Source organism: Chrysemys picta, chromosome 3 (assembly GCF_011386835.1).
Source record: "Chrysemys picta bellii isolate R12L10 chromosome 3, ASM1138683v2, whole genome shotgun sequence".
NCBI lineage: Eukaryota > Metazoa > Chordata > Testudines > Emydidae > Chrysemys > Chrysemys picta.
In genome coordinates, this window is record NC_088793.1 from 194,351,188 (window position 1) to 194,373,416 (window position 22,229).

General features: G+C 43.7%; 1 protein-coding gene across 5 annotated transcripts in view; it reads left to right on the forward strand.

Moving 5' to 3' along the window:
- WDPCP (WD repeat containing planar cell polarity effector) overlaps positions 1–22,229 on the forward strand; it is a 249,225-nt gene that overhangs the window by 56,252 nt on the left and 170,744 nt on the right. The window lies entirely within an intron of this gene.

The following is a 22,229-nucleotide window of genomic DNA, read 5'->3' on the forward strand; positions in this document are numbered from 1 at the left end:
TACCCATTCTCAGGTTCCTTAAGGACATGGTAAATGTGAATTCCCGCTCCATAGGGAGCCCTAAATCATGTCCTAATGAAGCTGATGAGTCCTCCTTCTGAGTTCCTTGCCCAGGCCTCACTTAAGCATTTACCAGTCTTAACACACTTCCTGAAAGCAATCACGTATGTCAGAAGAGTGGGTGAGCTTAGTGGTTTGATGGCCTCTCCACCTTATACTGTAGTCAAGGTCATCATGAGGCCCCATCCCAGCGTCTTGCCTAGAGTGGTCTCAGATTTCTACCTATTTCAATGTTTTTCCTCCTGTGTTTTTCACATGACCCCTTGTCACCCAGGGGAAACTTGTCTCAATACACTAGATATAAAGAGGACATTCTGTTATTACCTGCAAAAAGAACAGGAGTACTTGTGGCACCTTAGAGACTAACACATTTATTTGAGCATAAGCTTTCGTGGGCTACAGCCCACTTCATCGGACTGTAGCCCATGAAATTTTATGCTCAAATAAATTCGTTAGTCTCTAAGGTGCCACAAGAGCTCCTGTTCTTTTCACAGATACAGACTAACACGGCTGCTACTCTGAAACCTGGTATTACCTGGTAATTCTAATAGGTTATTTGTAACATAAGGGGAGACAGGCCAGGGAGAACCCATTACTAGATTAGAAGATGTCTAGAAAACTGCTACATCTTAACTGAGAACCCAGTCCTTCCAAGTTTAAAGAACCTCCAAGTTTAAAGAACTATGAGGAACTGCAGCATCAGTGGCATGCCTCAGAGAGATTAGCTTGGTGGAGCTATGCAAAGCAGCAATTTGGAGTTCAGTGCACACCATCACCAGACACTACGCTTTGGATGTAACATCACTCTCCGATGCCCAGTTTGAGAGAGTGGAGTTACAGTCCATATTTAGCCAAGAACTCCTCATCCACCGGTGGAGCACTGCTTGTCAATCTCCCACAAGTGGGAATGCACAGAGGCCCCGAAGACAAAAGAGAGGTTCCTTACCAGTAACCATTTTTTAAGAGACTCTTTCACACTACCTGCCCATCTTCCCTTCTACTTTGGAGTTCCACATAACATCAGGACTCCATAGTTGGGAAGGAACTGAGGCAGCTGGGCGTACAGTCCCTCATATAGAGTAGGGCAATGATGTCACTCTCAAGTGAGATTTTTTTGTGCATCCCTTCCAATGGACATGGCTTTTCCAGGCCATTTCACAGCATGACACCAGGAACACCATATCCCACTCTTGAAGAAGTTGTTACTGGTAAGTAACCTCTTTCTTTAATGCATAGTACATGCTGAGATTTAACAGAAGCCTAGAAACTACCATAATGGATAAGACCTTCATACAATCAAATATGCTGTCTTCAACAATGGCCAGTACCAGCTGCTTCAGAGGATGGTGCAAGTAATCCTAGAGAAGGCACTTATTGAAGGACCTGCCCACTGGAAAAGATTTTTCTCTTCCTTTATTGATTAAAGGTTGGCTTATGTCCCAAAGTGTGAGGGTTCATATCACTTCTGAAACTTTTAAAAAATACTATTATAGCTTTGGATATTCATGTTGTCCAGTTGTTTTTTGAATCCTGTTAAGCCCTTGCCCTTAATTATACTTTGTGGCAGTACTTTCCCCACGCTAATTGTACATTGTATGACAAGAATTTCCTTTTATAAGCTTTAAATTTCCCACTTTTTAATTTTATTAAAATACAGCAAGGTTTGCTATTATATAGGCAATGGGACAACTACATTTATAATGTCTTCAAAAATATTACTGTTTCACTCAAGTCTCACAAGCTGCTTTTAACCAGAGATGCCACATGATGATGATAAAGAAGAATGTTTTACAATGAAAACTATGCTGCATTAACATTTGTGGGCCATATGGCCTTTAAGGGAGCCCTATCATCTTTCCTCAACAATTTGTGTACCTCTTTCATTCTAGATGGATATTTTTGTTTTGGTTAGTGGTGTGTGTGTGTGTGTGTGTGTGTGTGTGTGTGTGTAATTTTCAGAACTCAAAAATGGGTAAAATTTTGCCAATTCTCCCGCCCCCAACACTATTTTAGCAGCTCTAATAATTATGTTAAAAAACTGTTGAGAACTGTATCTGGGATTTCCATGCTATATGTGCTGTTGATGGTACAGTATTAATTAATTAATCTAGTTAAAAACACAAGAAATATGAAGAAGGAGTTTGCATCTTAGTGTAATGCAGATCTGTATTCTGTTCCATAAACACAAGAGGTATGACCTTCAAAAGATCAAACAGTACCTATGATGCAACAGTTTGACAAAACTTGAGTAATTATTTTTGTTTTCAGCTAGGACAATTTATCATCTGAGACTTCTCTGGCTGGTAGATTACTAGTATATATGGGACATACTTATTTCATTGCTTGTTTAAGATTTTAAAATGATCTGTTTTAAGATTAGGCTTAACTGTGTTTGGAAGTGATCTGTAGACAAATATAGCTAGGCTATATATTGGATTTCTGTTTTTCTTTAATGTTTTGCAGTCTGGCTAATAAATGCAGGCATATTCCAACCAAAGCCTTGTTTATAGGCATGGATTATGTTACAAGGTGGATGCCATGTTGGAAATAACTATTTCTAGGGCGGACTAATGAAGCTAATTAGGAGATTAAGTGATACTGTGAGTGTTTGAACAAGCTGTAATTAAGAAGTTGAGAAGGCTAATTTTTGTGATTTACAGACTTTTAAAATGGTATTTCAGGCTGTGGGATTACAGCATGACTGTACATTTAGCTATTGTTATTTTTACATCCCTTGAGGACTATTGCTTTCCTGCAAATATCCATACCTGTCTGCTGTATAATCAGATATTGCTCTTTTAGTGGCTTAGTATTGCCACTAGAGGGTAGTATTGAATTCAGTGGTGATATAACTACTGTTATTTGGACACCTCTTGTCTCAATTTACATAGCTTCACCCACTGGTATCTTGACATCTATTTCCATATTCATCCGTTTGTAAAGTGGTCAATTTCTTGATGGTGTACGAACAGTAAACTGAAACGAGTGATGATTCTAATAAATTTCACTCCGCAGTCAGCATCTCACTGTGAGCAAGTATTGCTGTAAGGATATCTACAGTAAAAGGGAAGTTAAAACATGCCATGGATTAGAGGGAAGAAGATAGAGATTCAACATATAGTGGTTGAAGGCAATAACAGGAAGATACATGAGATACCGTGGAAGAAGGAAGGAGGGACAAGACCACTAGCAAGTAAGGAAGAAATAAAGGTTTGATCCTGTGCCCACTGAAGTCAGTTATCTAGCTCCCATTGCTTTCAAGGGTGTAAGATCAGCCGCTACAAGACCACACTTGGGTGGACAAGGACAACTGAGAACAAGAAAGACAGTCCTGCTCCAATTAGCCTGTCTGTGGTGGTGTCAGATCTGAAGCGTAACATTTTGGTGGTAGACCTCCAAGGAAAACCCAGATGCTGCAGCGAGTAGTGTCCATGATTCAGTAGGTAGCACTCACAATTCCTTGTCTGCACTGAACCAATATTGCAGTGTGCTACTGCGGGACATTGTGCTTCTTTTAGTGCCCAGAATATAGGTGACTGAGCAGTAGGTGCAAGAAATCTCATGAACCCCTCTGCACTGCTGACCCCGCCTGCCTTTCCTCTTTCTTCCCATAGGGCAGAGGTGTAAATATTGGTTTGCAGGTCAAGCGGGTGCACATTAGGAGGGCTTTGGTCTGTCTAATCTATATCTGTCACACATACATACCTTTTCTTCATCCATCACATTTTTCTGCTTCTCTCTCCCTCTCTTTCTGTCCATCATATGGCCAATCTCTTTATTGTGTTCATTCATGTCATTTACAACATTGGTTTCCCTCATTTCAGCTGATATTGTTTCTTATTGTGACTTTTATGTATCGATATTCTCAGGTCTTTATCATTTCTCAAGTCATCCGGCAGGTCACTATCTAGAAGAGTTATCCTGTTTGCAGCCTTCCCCAGTGTATGTACAGATGGGGGGAAGAGAGTTAAAGTTCTAGACATAACAGACATCTCTTTTAGGGACAAAACTTGCTCACTACAGTGTAGTTTTCCTGCAAATGGGTGGGACAGGATCTGGGAAGACTGCATAGGGACTGTTCACACCTCTGCAAGGTCTGGGGGATTTGGCGGATGTGCTGCAATTCTGATCTATTAGCTATTTCTTCCAGTCTCATTCCTCATAGTAAGGCACAAGTGGCTGCTTGGCACTTGAGAAGTAGCTAAAGAATTGGCTAGGCGAGACGCTTTCTTCCTCTGATTCATTTTTATTTTCTATTCCATATAGGTTCTTACACTACACTCATCACCATGGTATCTGATCACTGCCTTGTAGCCCTAGAACTTCCTATAGAATAGCCTGACTACTCAGGCTGTTCCCAGGATTTGGGTCTTAGTCTTCACAACAGTTTCAGGTTGCTTGTCTTTAGATTCAGGAAGACAGTACTGTACTAGGTCACATTCAGTTCACATTCAGAAGGCTATCGTTGCAACCATAAGGGCTAGAAACAACTCTGCTCCAAATAAAAGCTTGTATTCTGAGAAAATCAATGGATAAATACCCACTCCCCTCAATCACTTTCACTAGGGAAGTTTCCTGGTTGCTTGTTGGTGAATGGATTTCTTTAGCTTTGGCTTGTTACTGTCGAAAATGTCCAGTTTTGGTTTGAGCCAGTTTTCTGAAACTTTTGTTTACATGGCTGTCTCAGCACACTTTGGACATGACTTGTTTCATTTTCATTGTTTATAAGTAGGGTGACCAGATGTCCCGTTTTTAAAGGAACAGTCCTGTTTTTGGGGACTTTTTCTTATATAGGTGCCTATTACCCCCAACCCCCTGTCCTTCTTTTTTCACAGTTGCTATCTGGTCATCCTATTTATAAGGCATTCCTGCTCAAGCAGATTTAACTGAACTCTTCTTATAGACAAGACTGGCCTGACTTTACTCCTCTCTGGCAAAAGCAAACCAGTCAATGGTACAGTATTTAAATCTCTCTACCTTTAATTTTGCATGTGGTCCTCTGCTCAACTGTTAAAACTGTGATTATAAAATGTTTGAACAAGTGCATTTTTTCTTCAAAGTCCTTTTTCCTCCTGCGTATCTGTACAATAATAACATAAACCTATATGGTGGCATTACAATCTGGAATTAATTATTGTAATATGAACATTTCCATTTTTCTGTCTTCCTCCACTGTAATGGTAGAGATGAATATGTCTTAAAATAGAAAAATTGTAAGTCCTTTTCATAGTAACCTGTTTGAAGATCAGAAAGGAGTACAAAGGAAGAAAAGCTTGTTGTTTGTGTTTGCAATCAAATCTTGGTTAAAAGGAAGTCTGACACATAGACGTAGGGTTTTTTATATTATATTGAAGACAACTAGATACAAGTCTTGTTGGATTAACTGGAAGTTACGTGCAACAGCAAAAATATTAAAAATAAATACTAGCAAACAAGATGTTCATATTAACATGAACCTTGAAAATGGCTATGCAAAAGGTCACAATTGATCTTCAAATATTAGTGAAATTTAATTTATTGCCTAGAACAAACACGCAGAAAAGGAGAAGAAAATGGGTCATAGTAAAGAAGCTACTGATAAATTTTCTGAATGTCAAAACTATTTTAAAATAAAATACCAAAAATTACATTTAAAGATAAAATTAAATAGCTCCTACTATGTTCTCAGAAAATATTTTCTAAGACAACTTGAAAGTTTTTGTAAGATTTGCAACTAGTTTGTCAGTGTGTTTTTGAAACTATTTAAATAAATATACAGGTACTTAGCATATCTGTATTCTAAGGCTAGGTCTACACTACCCGCCTGAATCGGCGGGTAGAAATCGACCTCTCGGGGATCGATTTATCGCGTCCCGTTGGGACGCGACAATTGATCCCCGAATCGACACTCTTACTCCACCAGCGGGAGGTGGGAGTAAGCGCCGTCGACAGGAAGCCGCAGAGGTCGATTTTGCCACCGTCCTCACAGCGGGGTAAGTCGGCTGCGATACGTCGAATTCAGCTACGCTATTCACGTAGCTGAATTTGCGTATCTTAAATCGACTCCCCCCTGTAGTGTAGATGTAGCCTCAGCTGCAAAGAGTAAGAGCTGTTCAGTTCTATGAGTGTGATGAAGCAGAGAAACTGCCCACCAGCACAGAAAGAGTTAAAGAGAGCCATTGGGCCCAGCTAGTCCTGCCCCATTATACCTGCAGCCAATGCCAAGCGTGAGGGGAGAGAAACTGACTCCGTTTGGGGCTGACTGATGAGGAGCTAGCTGCCTCCCTACCTGAGGGGAAAGCCTGCCAGCCAAGGCAGCCACCAGGAAACAAGCACTGTCTCTCTGGTCAAAGGAGACAGAGGAGGAGGTCTAGGAGCACCCGGCCTAAGAGAAACCCAGGTGGCCAAAGCACAGAGATCTTTTGGGATTCCAACCCCACCAAACTTACAGCTGCTCTGCCTGGAAGAACCTGGGACCGCAACAGGACGCTGCCCGATGTTCACTAGGGGGCACTCCTAGAGACAACCATCACAGTGACTTCGACTATAGGGGCCATGCCCCAAACTGAAGGGACAGTGGTAAGATGTAGTCCAGGGCAGTGGACATAGACTCCATGCTAGGAGGTCCCCTACTCAGGGGTCGACTTACGCAGGGACCCTGTGCTGGGACCTGGTGGAGTGGGAAGGGTTGGTTCCCTCTACCCCCCTAAGCCTTAAAGGCTGAGACACCTCTGTGACATGCTGTGTCCAGGGCAGCCCTCACTGGAAATGCCAAAGTCATGGCAGGGTGCAAAAGGGAGAGCAGACACTCCCCAAACTGGTGGCTAACACTAAAGTTAAGTTCTTCAACCAGTCACAAACTGCTCCTGATCCCCCACACTGGTTATCAAGAAGCAAAAAAGGAAATCACACAGCCTCCTTTTTGCATTCCGGTTCTCTGGCTCCCAATCACCACTTAGGTGCAGTACAGTGAGAAGTTATTTAAACAACTATTCTCACTATACAAAATGTTCTGAACCCCACCAGCCACATTGCCAGGTCAATATTAGGTTGGATCTTACCCAAAATACCACGCTGCCAGACAAGCCTTTAGTGCCTAAAACTAAAGGTTTATTATAAAGAAAAAAGAAAGGACAAGAAGAGAGTTACATACATACAAAGACTTCAAAGTCCATATATCAGGTCCTTAGCACCACTGGTGAGTTTGCTGGCTTGAAAGTCCCTCTGGAACACATCCACAGCTTGGATGGGTCATTCAGTCCTTTGTTCAGAGCTTCAGTTTGTAGAAAAGTCACGAGAGGTAAGAAGCAGTATTGAAGACAAAATGGAGAAGATGCAGCTGCCTTTTATAGTTTTTTGCCATGCAACTTCTATTTCCTTTGTTCCAAACACAAGCTGCCCAGCACATGGCATGGAAGCCTTAGAGTTCTGTCCATAGGCATGCCCCTGCATGTCTTGCTGAGTCATAACCCTTTCAATGGGTTCGTTGTACAGTTGACGTCCCTTGAAGGGTCATCAAGCAGACCTAGTACTGATGCCAATCTGTCGGGGGGGGGGAGGGGGTCACCCAGAAATACAGCACAACTTTGGAAATACAGATATACCACACATATCTATAACTCATAATACAAAAGTGATACAAACATTGTCATAAATATAAAGGGAAGGGAAACCACCTTTCTGTATACAGTACTATAAAACCCCTCCTGGCCAGAGGCACAAAATCCTTTTACCTGTAATGGGTTAAGAAGCTCAGGAAACCTAGCTGGCATCTGACCAAGAGGACCAATAAGAGGACAAGATGCTTTCAAATCTGGGGAGGGCGGAAAGGCTTTATTTTGTCTGTTCTTTGTCTGTCTGTTCTGTGTGCTTGCCGGAGACAGATCAAGAAAGCAAGCGGTCCAACTCCATTAGTAAGTACTAGCGAAGAAATGCGTTGGATTACTTTTATTTTGGCTTGTGATTTTCCTTGTCTAGAGGGAGGTTTATCCCTGGATTTGTAACTTTAAGGTTTTGCCTAGAGGGGAGATCCTCTATGTTCTTGAGTCTTTTATTATTCTGTAAAGTACTTACCATCCCAATTTTACAGAGGTAATTCTTTTACCTTTTCTTTAATTAAAATTCTTCTTTTAAGAACCTGATTGATTTTTCATTGTTTTAAGATCCAAGGGTTTGGGTCTGTGTTCACCTGTACCAAGTTGTGAGGATATTATTCTCAAGCCTTCCCAGGAAAGGGGGTGTAGGGGCTTGGGGGATTATTCTCAAGCCTGCCCAAGAAAGGGGGTGTAGGGGCTTCGGGGGGATATTTGAAGATGGTAGGGCTCCAAGTGGCCCTCCCTAAATGTTTGTTTAAATCACTTGGTGGTGGCAGCGTTACTTAATCCAAGGAATAGGGGAGTTTTTAACCTAAGCTGGTAGAAATAAGCTTACGGGGTCTTTCATGCGGGTCCCCACATCTGTACCCCAGAGTTCAGAGTGGGGAGGGAACCCTGACAAACATATAAACAAGATCATCATATTTGGAAAATCATAACATTTCCACCGATATCTTACATGGCATATCTGATCAGATTCCTTGCAGTTTTACAATATTAGTATTTATAATATCCTAAAGCGTCCTCCAGATTCCATACAGCGTCACAACCTCGACTAAGCAGGGGGCCAGAAACCCAGCGCTCCAACTACTAAGCCACCTGGCCCTCCAAGATGTCTGTTACAGTTTTGGTGGAGAATGTGGGCAGATGCCCTAGTCCTGGAATAAGGGAATTGGAAAAAAACACAAAAAAACCCTTAAGCAATCACCAACCTCAACCCCCTGTGGCTGAATGGAGATAGAACAGCTGCTAAAATGGTTGGCTGAACAAAACACACAAGAAGCAGCAGCAGCAACTGCTTCAGCAGATGGCTAATCAGCAGCAGCTGATCCAACATGTGGTCACAATACTATAGCCACCTGTTCCAGCAGAGCCAGCAAATCGCAACCCAGCTATGACCTCCGCCCCCCATCAGACTCACCAAATTGGGGCCTGAATATGATCCCAAGGCCTTCCTTCAAACCTTTGAGCAGGTGGCAATAGTAGCCCCATGGCCCTGAGACCAATGGGCTGTGGTGCTGTCCCATACTTAACCGGGGTAGTGCAAGCCATGTATCATGCTTTAAAGTCTTTAGACCCTGCCGCAGCCTAAGAATATAAGCATGTCAAGGCAACCATTCTCAACGTCTTAGGCATCTCGGAAGAGACATTCCAGCAATGCTTTCATAGGGAACAGTACCCACCGTGGGCAAGATCTCACTTGGTTGCCCAGAAACTACAAGACTCATGCTGGAAATGGCTCAAACCAGACACAAAGACTGGAGCTCAGGTAGCCAAGCTAGTCCTTCTGGAACAGTTCACCCAGATACTACCCCTTGGGAGAAAGGAATGGGTGTTACAGCATCGTCCTGAAACCATGGCGGATGCCATTCAGCTGGTTGAAAATTACATGGCCACGAAGACCCCCATAATGGCACCCCACCAGAGACCTGTGGGGACCAAGAGCCCCCTGCCACCAAAAGAGAAAGCAGCCCATGGAAGCCAGTATCTTGAGTGGCTTAAACCAACTCCCCGCCTCACCTGGACTCCAGAGGGCCTGAGGACTGAGAGGCCCCAGGGTCTTCCTGCCTGCAAGTCTGGAGCCAATGACTCCCACCCAAGTCTGAAAACCACTGCCCCCACCAGAGGTTAAGAAAGGAACATCACTGGAGCCTGAACTTGGCAGATCTCATGGGGAAGAGAGCACCTCAGTACCCTGAGTCGGGACCAGTTGTAACAGCCAAGACCCAGACAGATGTTTCACATGTGGCCATCCCAGGCACTGGTCCAGAGATTACTCCTACATGGAGTATAGCTTTGGGAAGCTCTTGACCCTGGGGGGCATGAGCTCCACAACACAACTCAGTGCAGATAACCATCCAGGTACGAGTGAATGGGATAGAAGAGGTGGGGCTTGTGGACTCAAAGTGTGCCCAGACCGTCATGTGAAGCTCTGTGGTTCCTAACCCATAAGAACATAAGAATGGCCCTACTGGGTCAGACCAAAGGTCCATCTAGCCCAGTATCCTGTCTTCTGACAGTGGCCAGTGCCAGGTGCCCCAGAGGGAATGAACAGAAAAGGTAATTATCAAGTGAACCATCCCCTGTTGCTCATTCTCAGGTTCTGGCAAACAGAGGCTAGGGACACCATTCCTGCCCATCCTGGCTAATAGCCATTGATAAACCTATCCTCCATGAATTTTTCTAGTTCTTTTTTGAACCCTGTTATGGTCTTGGCCTTCACAACATCCTCTGGCAAGGAGTTCCACAGGTTGACTGTGCGTTGTGTGAAGAAATACTTCCTTTTATTTGTTTTAAACCTGCTGCCTATTAATTTCATTTGGTGACCCCTAGTTCTTGTGTTATGAGAAGTAGTAAACAACACTTTCTTATCTACTTTCTCTACACCAGTCACGATTTTATAGACCTCAATCATATCTCCCCTTAGCCGTCTCTTTTCCAAGCTGAAAAGTCCCAGTCTTATTAATCTCTCCTCATATGGCAGACACTCCATACTCCTAATCATTTTTGTTGCCCCTTTACTGAACCTTTTCCAATTCCAATATATCTTTTTTGAGATGGGGCAACCACATGTGCACACAGTATTCAAGATGTGGGCATACCATGGATTTACATAGAGGCCCCAGGGTCGAGTTGGGGCACTATCCTGTTACAGTGTGTGTATGGGGATGTGAAATTGTATCCTTGCATTTAGGTGACTCTAACAGTGCGGGAGCATACAAAGTCCCTGGCCTGGCCCTGACACTTGCGTACCCTGTTATTAGCAGCTGAGACTGGAGTCATTTTGGGGAGTTGTTAAAGGAGCTTGTGGGACCCCCTTCAGACTGCAAGGTCTCCCTACTGCCAGCTATAGATCTGCCTGAGCCTGTGACACTTGCGGGTGTGGGAGAGATCCCTGATCATAGAATATCAGGGTTGGAAGGGACCTCAGAAGGTCATCTAGTCCAAACCCCTCAGAGCAGGACCAATTCCCAACTAAATCATCCCAGCCAGGGCTTTGTCAAGCCTGACCTTAAAAACCTCTAAGGAAGGAGATTCCACCACCTCCCTAGGTAACCCATTCCAGTGCTTCTCTACCCTCCTAGTGAAAAAGTTTTTCCTAATAACCAACCTGATCCAGGTGAGGGGACATCCCACTCATCAGAACCCACCCAGCAAAACAAGGCCCCATCCCAACCTGATGTGGCGGTCCCAGATTCTGACCCAGTTCTCCAATTTTGTAGAACAACAGGCAGACAACATGCTGAGCTGAGCATACTCCCCAGTTGGGGTAGTAAATGGGGAGAATGTCGAGCCCTGTCAAGTGGGTTTGTTCTCACACTTCAAATTTCAGACTGACCACCTATACTGCATTGAGAAGGACTGGCAAACTGAGGCAGTTTGGAATCAGCTTCTGGTACCCCAACCCTACTGAAAGGATGTTATGTGCCTCGCCATCCCATATCCTTCACAGGGCAACTCAGGAGGGAGAAGACACTAGCCCAAATTCTGGCCAGTTTGACTGAAGTGCAGATCCCTTGTGGGGTTCCAACCCCACCAAACTTACGGCTGCCCTGCCCGGAGGAACCTGGAACAGCAACAGGACACTACCCAAGGTTCACAAGGGGGAACTCCTTGAGACAAATCACCACAGCGACTTGGACTATAGGGGCCAAGCCCCAAACTGAAGGGACAGTGATAGGACATAGCGCAGGGACATAGGCTCTGTGCTGGGAGATCCCCTACTCAGGAGTTGACTTACACAGGGTCCTGGGCTGAGACCCAGTGAATGTGCAGGGCCCAGGTTCCCCAGTTCCTCCCAGCCTTAAAGATTGAGGCACCTCAACCAACCAGTTGCTGGAAATCAAGCACTCCAATCACTAGGCCACCCAGCCCTCCAAGCCCTCTGTTACAATGAGAAATTGGTTTCTACATGCGTGCGCGCACACACAAAAAGCAAATTAAGTAGATGTTATTCAGATAACATGAAGGGACTACATTTTCAGTGCTCTGCATGGGAAATGAACTGTGTGATTCCCACCAATGTGGGAGTTTGATAGCTAAATCTCAGGACACTGATATAGGTATAGATATAGATTTATCTATCTATCTATGAATCTTATTTAAACTGCTGAAAGCAAGTAAATTCAGAATTATGACATGTTCCCTAACAGTGGCTGGTATTAGATGTCTGATGAACTAAAATACCTGTGCATATAGGGATGAGTTACAAAAAGTATTTCAAACTCTTTTTGAATGTCCATGTTGTTGTTCTATAATATTTCTATAGATCCATCAATTTACACTGTTCATTACAAACATGGATAAGACGTTCTCAGCTCCAAAGAGGTTCTGCTTTGAGTAAGACGTGCCTCGTTAAAAATGGGAGCTGCACCAGTGCTAGAGCAATGGTGCAAAAATTTCTTAAAACCCTCTATGTCACTGCAGCCCCGCAGTTGCTAGCCAAGCAATGTTAGAATCTGGTTTAACTACAACTGGTATTAATAGAGCTGCCATTATAGTCAAGTACTGGACCAGGTTACCAAGGGAGGTTGTGGAATCCCAGTCACTGGAGGTTTTTAAGAACAGGTTAGACAAACACCTGTCAGGGATGGTCTCGGTATATTTGGTTCTGCCTCAGCGCAGTGGGATGGATTAGATGACCTTTCAAGGTCCCTTCCAACCCTACATTTCCATGATTCTGTGAGTATTATTTAAATATTTTTATTTTGTGTTAGAATAATTTCTTGATGCTCATCTTTTCTCATTTTAAAAACCATAAAGATGTATTGCCTTCTCTCAGGGCTTTGCAGTGAGATATAATTTCTGTGAAAATGTAAGTTCTATTGACTTGAAGTTTTGAAAAACTTTGAAACAACATTCAATGTCTAAAAATATAGCATAAAACAGTTTGGCATTTAGTATTTCTACAATTACTCTATGTCATGTGTCAACACTGGTTATCTACAGTGTGAATTACTTATCTGTTATCAGGCCTTAAGGGTCTTTACCAAAAAGTGTATATGAACTTTTCACTCTATGAAGTCAAAACCCAGGTCAATTATATCTGTCTTTGGTGAGCTTTTAACTTTTCACACCAGCTCTGTCAGACAGTTGCTACAGATTGTAACACTTGCCTGCAGTATCAATTAAACAATGAGTGCTGGGCTTCATTAATGTTGTCAGAGGTATGACTGATTCATAAACTGAATGTCTCTACCAAATAGCATTACCTCAAGTTCATTCGGTTTAGTTATCCTTAAACCTGTTATCTTGTAAGTTAGTCAATAGCTGCCTTTCACAAGAGTGTATCAATAATATGTTGTAAAAGTATGCATGAAGGTATGAAAGATGATTTTCTGGGTTAGGCTGTGGGCTGGAACTCATGAGATCTGGATTCAGTTTCTGAATTGGCCACAATATATAGCTGTCTAACCTTAGGCAAGCCAGTATTTTCTGTGCCTCAGTCCCCATCTGTCAAATGGGAACAATGTTACTTCCTTACCTCAAGGGGGTATTTTAAGGATAATTCATGAATGTCTGTGAGGCACTCAAATACCTTGATGATGAGGGCAATGTAAGTGCCTAGACAGACTGATTGATATTTACATGAACCTGATAAATTTATCTGTACTGTGATCATTAAACTGCATCTTTTTCAACCAGTGTTCGTTATATTTATTGTAGAAGCACCTGTTTATTTTTAATTTATTTCCTCATCATCACACTAGAGCTATGCCCATCTCTCCCAAAAAATAATTTATATATGTTTTTATCAAAATTAGGGAATCTGTATAAGCATAAGAAGTGCTGTTCAGATTTTGGGCACATAAAGCCATTTTTAGATACCTAAATATGAGGCCTGATGTTCAGAAGTGCTGAGAACCTACAGCGTCCATTGGCTTAAGTACCTCTAAAAATCAGGCCACTTTTATTTAGATGCCTAAATGTGGCTTTAGGTGTCTAAAATAAAGGCAGACAGGTGTGAAAATGTTGGCTTGATTCAGAAGGAAAGTGAAGCAACAGTGAGTCAAAATAAAAGATGCCTTTAAGGCAGATACACCAAATCTATGCCAAAAACACACACACGTCTATATGTTTTTATTTTTAAAGGGCCAAATCATGCCATTTTCACACTGAAGTCTTGTTGACTTAAGTGTGCCCGACTAAGGACTGAGGAAATATGGAGGGAATAGATGGTGATCATGAGGCATTGTATTTTACAGATAAAAATGCACAAAATTTTGCTACAACCTTGAGTATCAATTTGTACCATAGCAATACTTAATTACATTAAAGGCCAGGATTTGAGCATGCGCAGAAAGAATTGAGGAGAGTTTATTATAAATTAAAAGTCTGATGGTAATTAAGGGCTTGTCTACACACGCAAGTTGTATTGCTTTAACTGTTGTGACAAAGCTCTGTCCTTGTCTGCGTGGGTTCCGTGTTTCCTGGCGGATTTCGCTAGCCTCAGAGGCTCACTGTGACCCTCCACGTAGCCCGTCTCTCTCTAGAGGCAAGGGTCACAGCTTACTGAGCTATTTTCATCATAAGCAAGCAAGGGAGGTGAGGAGAAGCAACTCTCCCTTGCACAGTCTCTGTTGTCTCCCAGTCTCTGTGATTACTCGGGGAGGGGAGGGGGGAGCCCGGGCCCAGCCTCTACTCTGGGCTCCAGCCCAGGAACCCTAATAGTAGCAGCTATGGTAGCTGACTTTTTGGAAATAGGACATCTACAATTCCGTGGGCCACTTCCCCACAGCAGCCCCCACTCAATATCTCCTTCACCGTTACTTCAGGGCCTCCTTCCTTGCACCTGATATGGATTTGTACTGCTTAGTTCCTCCAACAGCACAGCTTTCTCCTACAGCTCCTGACACGCGTGCTCACTGACTAACTGGGAGGCTTTTAACTAGTTCCAGCCAGCCCTTGATTGGCTTCAGGTGTCCCAATCAACCTAGCTATCTCCACTGCTTTCTAGAAGGATCTTAATTCATAGAGTCATAGATTCTAGGACTGGAAGGGACCTCGAGAGGTCATCGAGTCCAGTCCCCTGCCCTCATGGCAGGACCAAATACTGTCTAGACCATCCCTGATAGACATTTATCTAACCTACTCTTAAATATCTCCAGAGATGGAGATTCCACAACCTTCCTAGGCAATTTATTCCAGCGTTTAACCACCCTGACAGTTAGGAACTTTTTCCTAATGTCCAACCTAAACCTCCATTGCTGCAGTTTCTTGTTCTATCCTTAGAGGCTAAGATGAACAAGTTTTCTCCCTCCTCCTTATGACACCCTTTTAGATACCTGAAAACTGCTATCATGTCCCCTCTCAGTCTTTGCTTTTCCAAACTAAACAAACCCAATTCTTTCAGCCTTCCTTCATAGGTCATGTTCTCTAGACCTTTAATCATTCTTGTTGCTCTTCTCTGGACCCTTTCCAATTTCTCCACATCTTTCTTGAAATGCGGTGCCCCAGAACTGGACACAATACTCCAGTTGAGGCCTAACCAGAGCAGAGTAGAGCGGAAGAATGGCTTCTCATGTCTTGCTCACAACACACCTGATAATGCATCCCAGAATCATGTTTGCTTTTTTTGCAACAGCATCACACTGTTGACTCATATTTAGCTTGTGGTCCACTATAACCCCTAGATCCCTTTCTGCCATATTCCTTCCTAGACAGTCTCTTCCCATTTTGTATGTGTGAAACTGATTGTGCCTTCCTAAGTGGAGCACTTTGCATTTGTCTTTATTAAACTTCATCCTGTTTACCTCAGACCATTTCTCCAATTTGTCCAGATCATTTTGAATTATGACCCTATATTCCAAAGCAGTTGCAATCCCTCCCAGTTTGGTATCATCTGCAAACTTAATAAGCGTACTTTCTATGCCAATATCTAAGTCGTTGATGAAGATATTGAACAGATCCGGTCCCAAAACAGACCCCTGCGGAACCCCACTTGTTATACCTTTCCAGAAGGATTGGGAACCATTAATAATTACTTTCTGAGTACAGTTATCCAGCCATTTATGCACCCACCTTATAGTAGCCCCATCTAAGTTGTATTTTCCTAGTTTATTGATAAGAATATCATGCAAGACCGTATCAAATGCCTTACTAAAGTCTAGGTATACCACATCCACCACTTCTCCCTTATCCACAAGACTCGTTATCCTATCAAAGAAAGCTATCAGATGGGTTTGACATGATTTGTTCTTTACAAAAGACAAATTGGCCCCAGGTGTCTTGATTAACCTGGAGCAACTTTTGGTTACCATGATACCAGGGATTTGTTTAGCCTGGGGCTAATGTACCTGTTCCTCACTACTTTACTATAGCCATCTGGCCTTGTCCCGTCTCACTATACCATTATAGTTAAAGGGTACAGCCCTCCTAGTGTGGGCAGTTGTATTTGTATAAAGGTTCTTTGTCCGTCCATGCTGGAAGAAAGACAGAAAGCCATGAATGTGGATTAATTAGGCCGCAACTTTATTCATGTATAATACCTGGAAGTATCTGGCAATAAATTGTACAGTGCAGGGAGGAGGTGGCTCTCTCTGATCCAGATGTAGGAGCCCCAAACCCCTTTCCTCAGCTCCCTTAAAGGGGACCAGGAAAAGAAGGGGTTTGGCTCCCTGCTGACAAGACACCAGGAGCCTCCAACCCCACTTACTCAGTTCCCATAAGGGATGTATTCCTTCAAATCCTTTTCCAATCACATGTATCTAATAACGTATGCCTTCCATATTAAGTACCTGCATTGAACATTTGCCACTCCTATTATGTATAAGTTGTGACATGATAACCTAACCTGCCTACTCCATCCCACCAGACCAGACCAGCTGTAGGGAAGATGAAAAACCCTTGGCCAATCTGGCGGGGAGGAAAAAATTCCTTCAAGCCCCACCAGGGTAAAGGGGAAACTAGTGTGATGCTCACAGCAAGTCAAAAGGGAACCCAGTCCTATTCCAAATACATGTGTGGGTGGGTTCTTCCATCCTGATAATGGGAAACAGGGCCTTTCATGGCTGCATGGGTTATAAATACCTCTCCCACTCTTTCTGTTAGCAGGAAGGGCAATGCAGTGACCTTGACCTGGCCCCAACTGCATCCTGCCCTTCCTGTCCATCCCTGTAAGCTTTCTCCCTTCTGCCCCCCTGTTGCAAGGTAACCCTTAAAAGGGCAATGCCCCTTTTCTTCCAGCAAGCTGGACAAAGACCCAACACACACAAATGTTTCAGTGGGCACTTTATATTGCTATAACTATTTCAATATGGGAAAGGAAATTAAGCTATACTGGTATAAGGCACCTTTATGCCAGTATAACTGTGTCTACACTAGGGCTTGGACCAGTGTAAGTATTTCACTAAAAAAACATTCCCCATACCAAAATAGGTGTGCCAATACTGTGAGTGAATCAGGTTGTAGTTAATGTAATATTGCATAAAATGGAGATGCCTGTGTATAATAAACACAAATACTTGTCCATCAGCATCTAGAAATATAGAGTGTTCATACAAGTGTATTTTAGAACATCTCTTCCCTGCAAATATTTGAACAGGAGTGAACTGACAAGTTGTTGACATTTTTTCAAGCGATTGCTAATCCAAGAAGTCAAACATAGCTGATCCGCAACAAATAGTGGTTCTTCACCATGTGCTTCAGGATTCTCTACAACACACAGCTAAGCAACCAAACTGTTCAAAATAATGATTTCTGTTCATCCTGATACTTAGCAGTCAAATAAAAATGCAGTGAATTTCTGAATTTTGTATTTATTTTTACGGATACTGTTTAAGGATCTGATCCTGCTATAGGCTCTGCATAGGTGGCACTTTCAGCCCCCATGGATCCCCATTGGACCCCATCCATGCAGAACTAGTTGCAGGATCAGGACTGCAATATTTTGAATCCAGGTAAGATAGATGAGCAGCAGCTATATTAAATGAAAGATATGCATTTAAGATGCGCTTTTAATTACTATCACTTGGGGTGAAAATGTTTGTTCTGATTTATAGCTGAACTTTTGATTAGGATGAGAGTTATGTAGTAATTTTGATTTTTTAAGGAGCTATATAAACACTGAACTATCTTAAAATTTAAAACCGTAAATATAACTTAATTATTTGTAATTACAAAAGACAGGACTTAGTTTCAGATTTCTAAAACAATAATAAAAACCATGAAGAATTAATTCAATGGAGCATGAAACAACTTCACGGCATATGGAAATAAATTTACAATGTATGATTTTCATGCCAGAATTCTTGGATTATCAGATAATGTATTTCCCTTCAGTGATTATTCAGCCTTTTCTTACAATAAGAGCTTCAGTGTGTATTTCATTACAGTGTATACTGTGTGTTGTACACCCGTCTACATATTACCTTTTTCTTCTGAAAAAAGTCTGAAACTAATACTTTAAGATAGGTCAGATTTTGAATTGAGTTGGTTTATAAGAACATGTATGGATTTCCACTTCCTAAAACTGTGGATTGCATTTATAAATGGAGGTCCTAATTCCCATTAACACTAAAGCCTCTTTACATTTCTCTGACAGTGTAAAGGGGATTTTGCGTAAAGAGGGGTGTGTGTGTGGATAAATGTAATGTAATTTGTACTCCATTTAAAGCCCTTTACCCTGCCAGAGTGGCGTAAAGGGACATAGTGAAAATGAGAACCAGGCCCTGAATGTTATTTATTATGCAATGTCAAACTCCTATTTAAACACATACATACAGCTTTGTTAATGCCACCTTAAAGATGAGAATTTAAACATGCAGATATCAGAATGTCAGAGTTATGATTCCCACAGCAACCAAACTTCAGTTGTTCAGTCTCAAGTTTAGCTTGTTCTTTGCTAGAGTTCCTAGGTAGGGTTGCCAGGCATCTGTTTTTTGACCAGAACACCCACTCGAAAAGGGACCCTGGCGGCTCTGGTCAGCACGACTGACCGGGCCGTTAAAAGTCCAGTTGACAGTGCAGCAGGGCTAAGGCAGGCTACATGCAGGGCGCTCAGGGAGTGCTCCACAGCTCCCATTGGCCCGGAACAGCAGCCAATGGGAGCTGTGGGGGCGGCACCTGTGGGCACGGGCAGTGGGCACCGCACAGAGCCGTCTGGCCTCACCGCCGCCTAGGGGCCGAACATGCCAGCTGCTTCCAGGAGCAGCCCGGATCAGGGCAGTCATAGAGCCTGTTTTAGCCCTGCTGCGCCACCGACTGGGAGCTGCCTGAGGTAAGCGCTGCCTGGCTAGAGCCCCCACCCTCAACCCCCTACCTGAGGTCGGAACCCCCTCTCGCACCCTAACTCCCGCCCAGATCCCGCACCCACACCCCAACCCCCTGCCCCAGGTCAGAACCCCCTCCTGCACCCCTACCCCAGCCCTGAGCCGATTCCTGGAGCCTGCACCTCACACCTCAGCCCCCTGCACCAGCTCGGAGTCCCCTCCTGCACCTCAAACTCCTCATCCCCAGCCCCACTCCAGAGTCCGCACCTCCAGCCGGAGCCCTCACCCCCTCCCACACCTCAACCCCCTGTCCCATCCCAGTGAAAGTGAGTGGGGGGGGGGGGAGAGCGAGCGGCGGAGGGAGGTGGGCTGGAGTGAGTGGGGGCGGGGCCTCAGATAAGGGGTGGAATGGGGCGGGGCCTTGGGGAAGGGGCAGGGTGGGGCAAGTGTGTTCAGTTTTGTGCAATTAGAAAGTTGGCAACCCTATTCCTAGGAGGTGTAAATTCTTATCTGTAAAATCCAGGTAAGGGGTGATTAGATACGGAGATGAACCGGAAAACTACATCTGCCCCCACAAGTCCCGAATTTAAATCCAAATAAAAACGGTGTGACTTGGGGATACTTCTGCAATGAACCAAATCCCAAATACCTCTTGCATTTGGGAAAGTTCAGTTTCAATTCTAGATCTAAATTTAGAGGAAGCTCTTACAAATAGACCGAGGCAAGCAAATCCCTCTACCCGCTCAGATTGCCACTGACTTCAGTGGTGTTGTGCCGAGGTGTAGCGGTCTGCTCACATGGCTCCATTTGCAGGATCTAGCCCTTAGACATTTGGGCCAAAGCCAACAAACACAGCTAAGTTCTTATTTTCCTTGTCGGCTCTCCTGAATCCAGCCATGGTAAGCAGATGGAAGTGGGAACGCCTACATGAATAATATTGACATGTATATGAAATTTGAGAGATAATAGTAGAGTGACCAGATGTCCCGATATTTAACCCTTTGTCCCGCGTCCCGATCAATGTACGATCGGGACGCCATTTGTCCCAATATTCAGGTAAGGAGGCAAGCGGGAGGCGGGTGCTGACCCCATGGGTGCTCCGGGGCTGGAGCACCCACGGGGAAAAATTGCAGCCAAGCTCCCCCCTCCTCGCCTCCTTCTCCCCCCCTTCCCTCTAGGGTGCCGCGTCCCCACTCCTCCCCCCGTCCAGCGCTTCCTGACGCCTAACAGCTGTTTGGCGGCGCTTAGCACTTTCCAGGAGGGATGGGGGAGGAGCGGGGATTTGGCGTGCTCAGGGGAGGAGGCAGAGAAGAGGCAGGGCAGGGGTGGGGAATTGGGGAAGGGGGTGGAATGGGGGTGGGGCGAGGGTGGTGCAGGGGCGGAAAGAGGCGGGGGTGGGCGAGCACCCACCCGGCAGAGGGGAAGTCGGCATTGTAGGGTTGAGTGGCGGGCGGGGGAGTGAAGAGGCGAGTGGCAGGCGAGCGGGCGGGGAGGCGAGCGGTGGGACACAGGTGAGGAGGGACGCAGCAAGCCAGTGGCAGGCCGGGGGATGAGGAAGGGCATGGTGGGGGGGCCAAGTGGGGAGAGGGCGGGACCTGGGGCAGAGTGGGGGTGGAGCCTGGGAGGAGCGGGGGTGGACTGTGGACAGGGCTGATGGCACCCCAGTGTGTCCCGATATTTTAGTGTGGTGATCTGGTCACCCTAGATAATAGAGTAGTTTCCTTAAATCACTCAGATATTAGCAGTTTGGTGGAATAAACTATAAGGGAGAATTAAGAATCTGGATTATTTTTGTACTCAACCAGATTACAAACTGATTCCTAATGAAGGTTTTTAAAAAAAATCAGATTATCTACATTTTTATTTTGTTTCTAAATGCCTTCCATTATATAGCACTCAGGTCAAATATTTTTCCCAAGACATGACATCCATGTGAACAGACACAGAGGGAATGATCCTGCTCCCATAAATGTCAATGTATATTTTTCCATTAATTGCTATGGGAGCTGGATTGAGCTCAAAGAGATCTACTTGTTTGTACTGGATAACTATTTGTTGTTTAAGCTAGTTGATCAAGTTACAGTAAAATAAAATAAAAAAAGATTCCTTTAAAAATACGAACCTTCCTGTTTTCCAGCTTTTTAAAATGTGTTTTGCATATTTTGCACAATGAAATATATTTGTCTGCTCATCAAAGCTACAGTACATACCTTCTTATCTAGTGTTTCTGATTGGATCCAAACTTTATCTCACAGAGTTGACTATTACATTTCTTAATATCACTGTGCTGCAAGGAATTACTCTCCTTGGTGAAGGAGAAATTGGTCATGAAGAAGAAGAAAAAGAGACTGATCACTGCTGCTCCAGATATTACATCTCAGAAACACAGAATGAATTGTAGAGTGGTTTTCTGGCTTACCTCATTGGTTGAACACCTGATATCTGATCAGTTATAGCTTTGACAATGAAAATGGGAATGAATTCCAGTGATTACAGAGAGATAATTCTGATGCCCACATGGAAAAAGTAGAAAAAACAAAACTGAGCTTTGGAAGATATTCTGTCCAGAAGCTTATAAAAATGATAGCCATTTCCTTATTCTCTCATGTAATTAATTTTGCTAAAGTTAAAAAAAAAAGTGGTGATATTTTGCTAAAATAGAGCTCACGTTAGGACTTTGGAAAAAGCCTTAGCTAATGTATAGTTAGATAAACATCACGGCAAAAATGTGTATATATATTACAAGATGGGGATGCATTGGTTCGAAGTAACGGAAGAGGAGAAGGACCTAGGGGTCCTTGTAGACCGCAGGATGACTATGAGTCGACAATGTGACGTGGCGGTGAAAAAAGCCAATGCTGTCTTGGGATGCATTAGGCGAGGTATA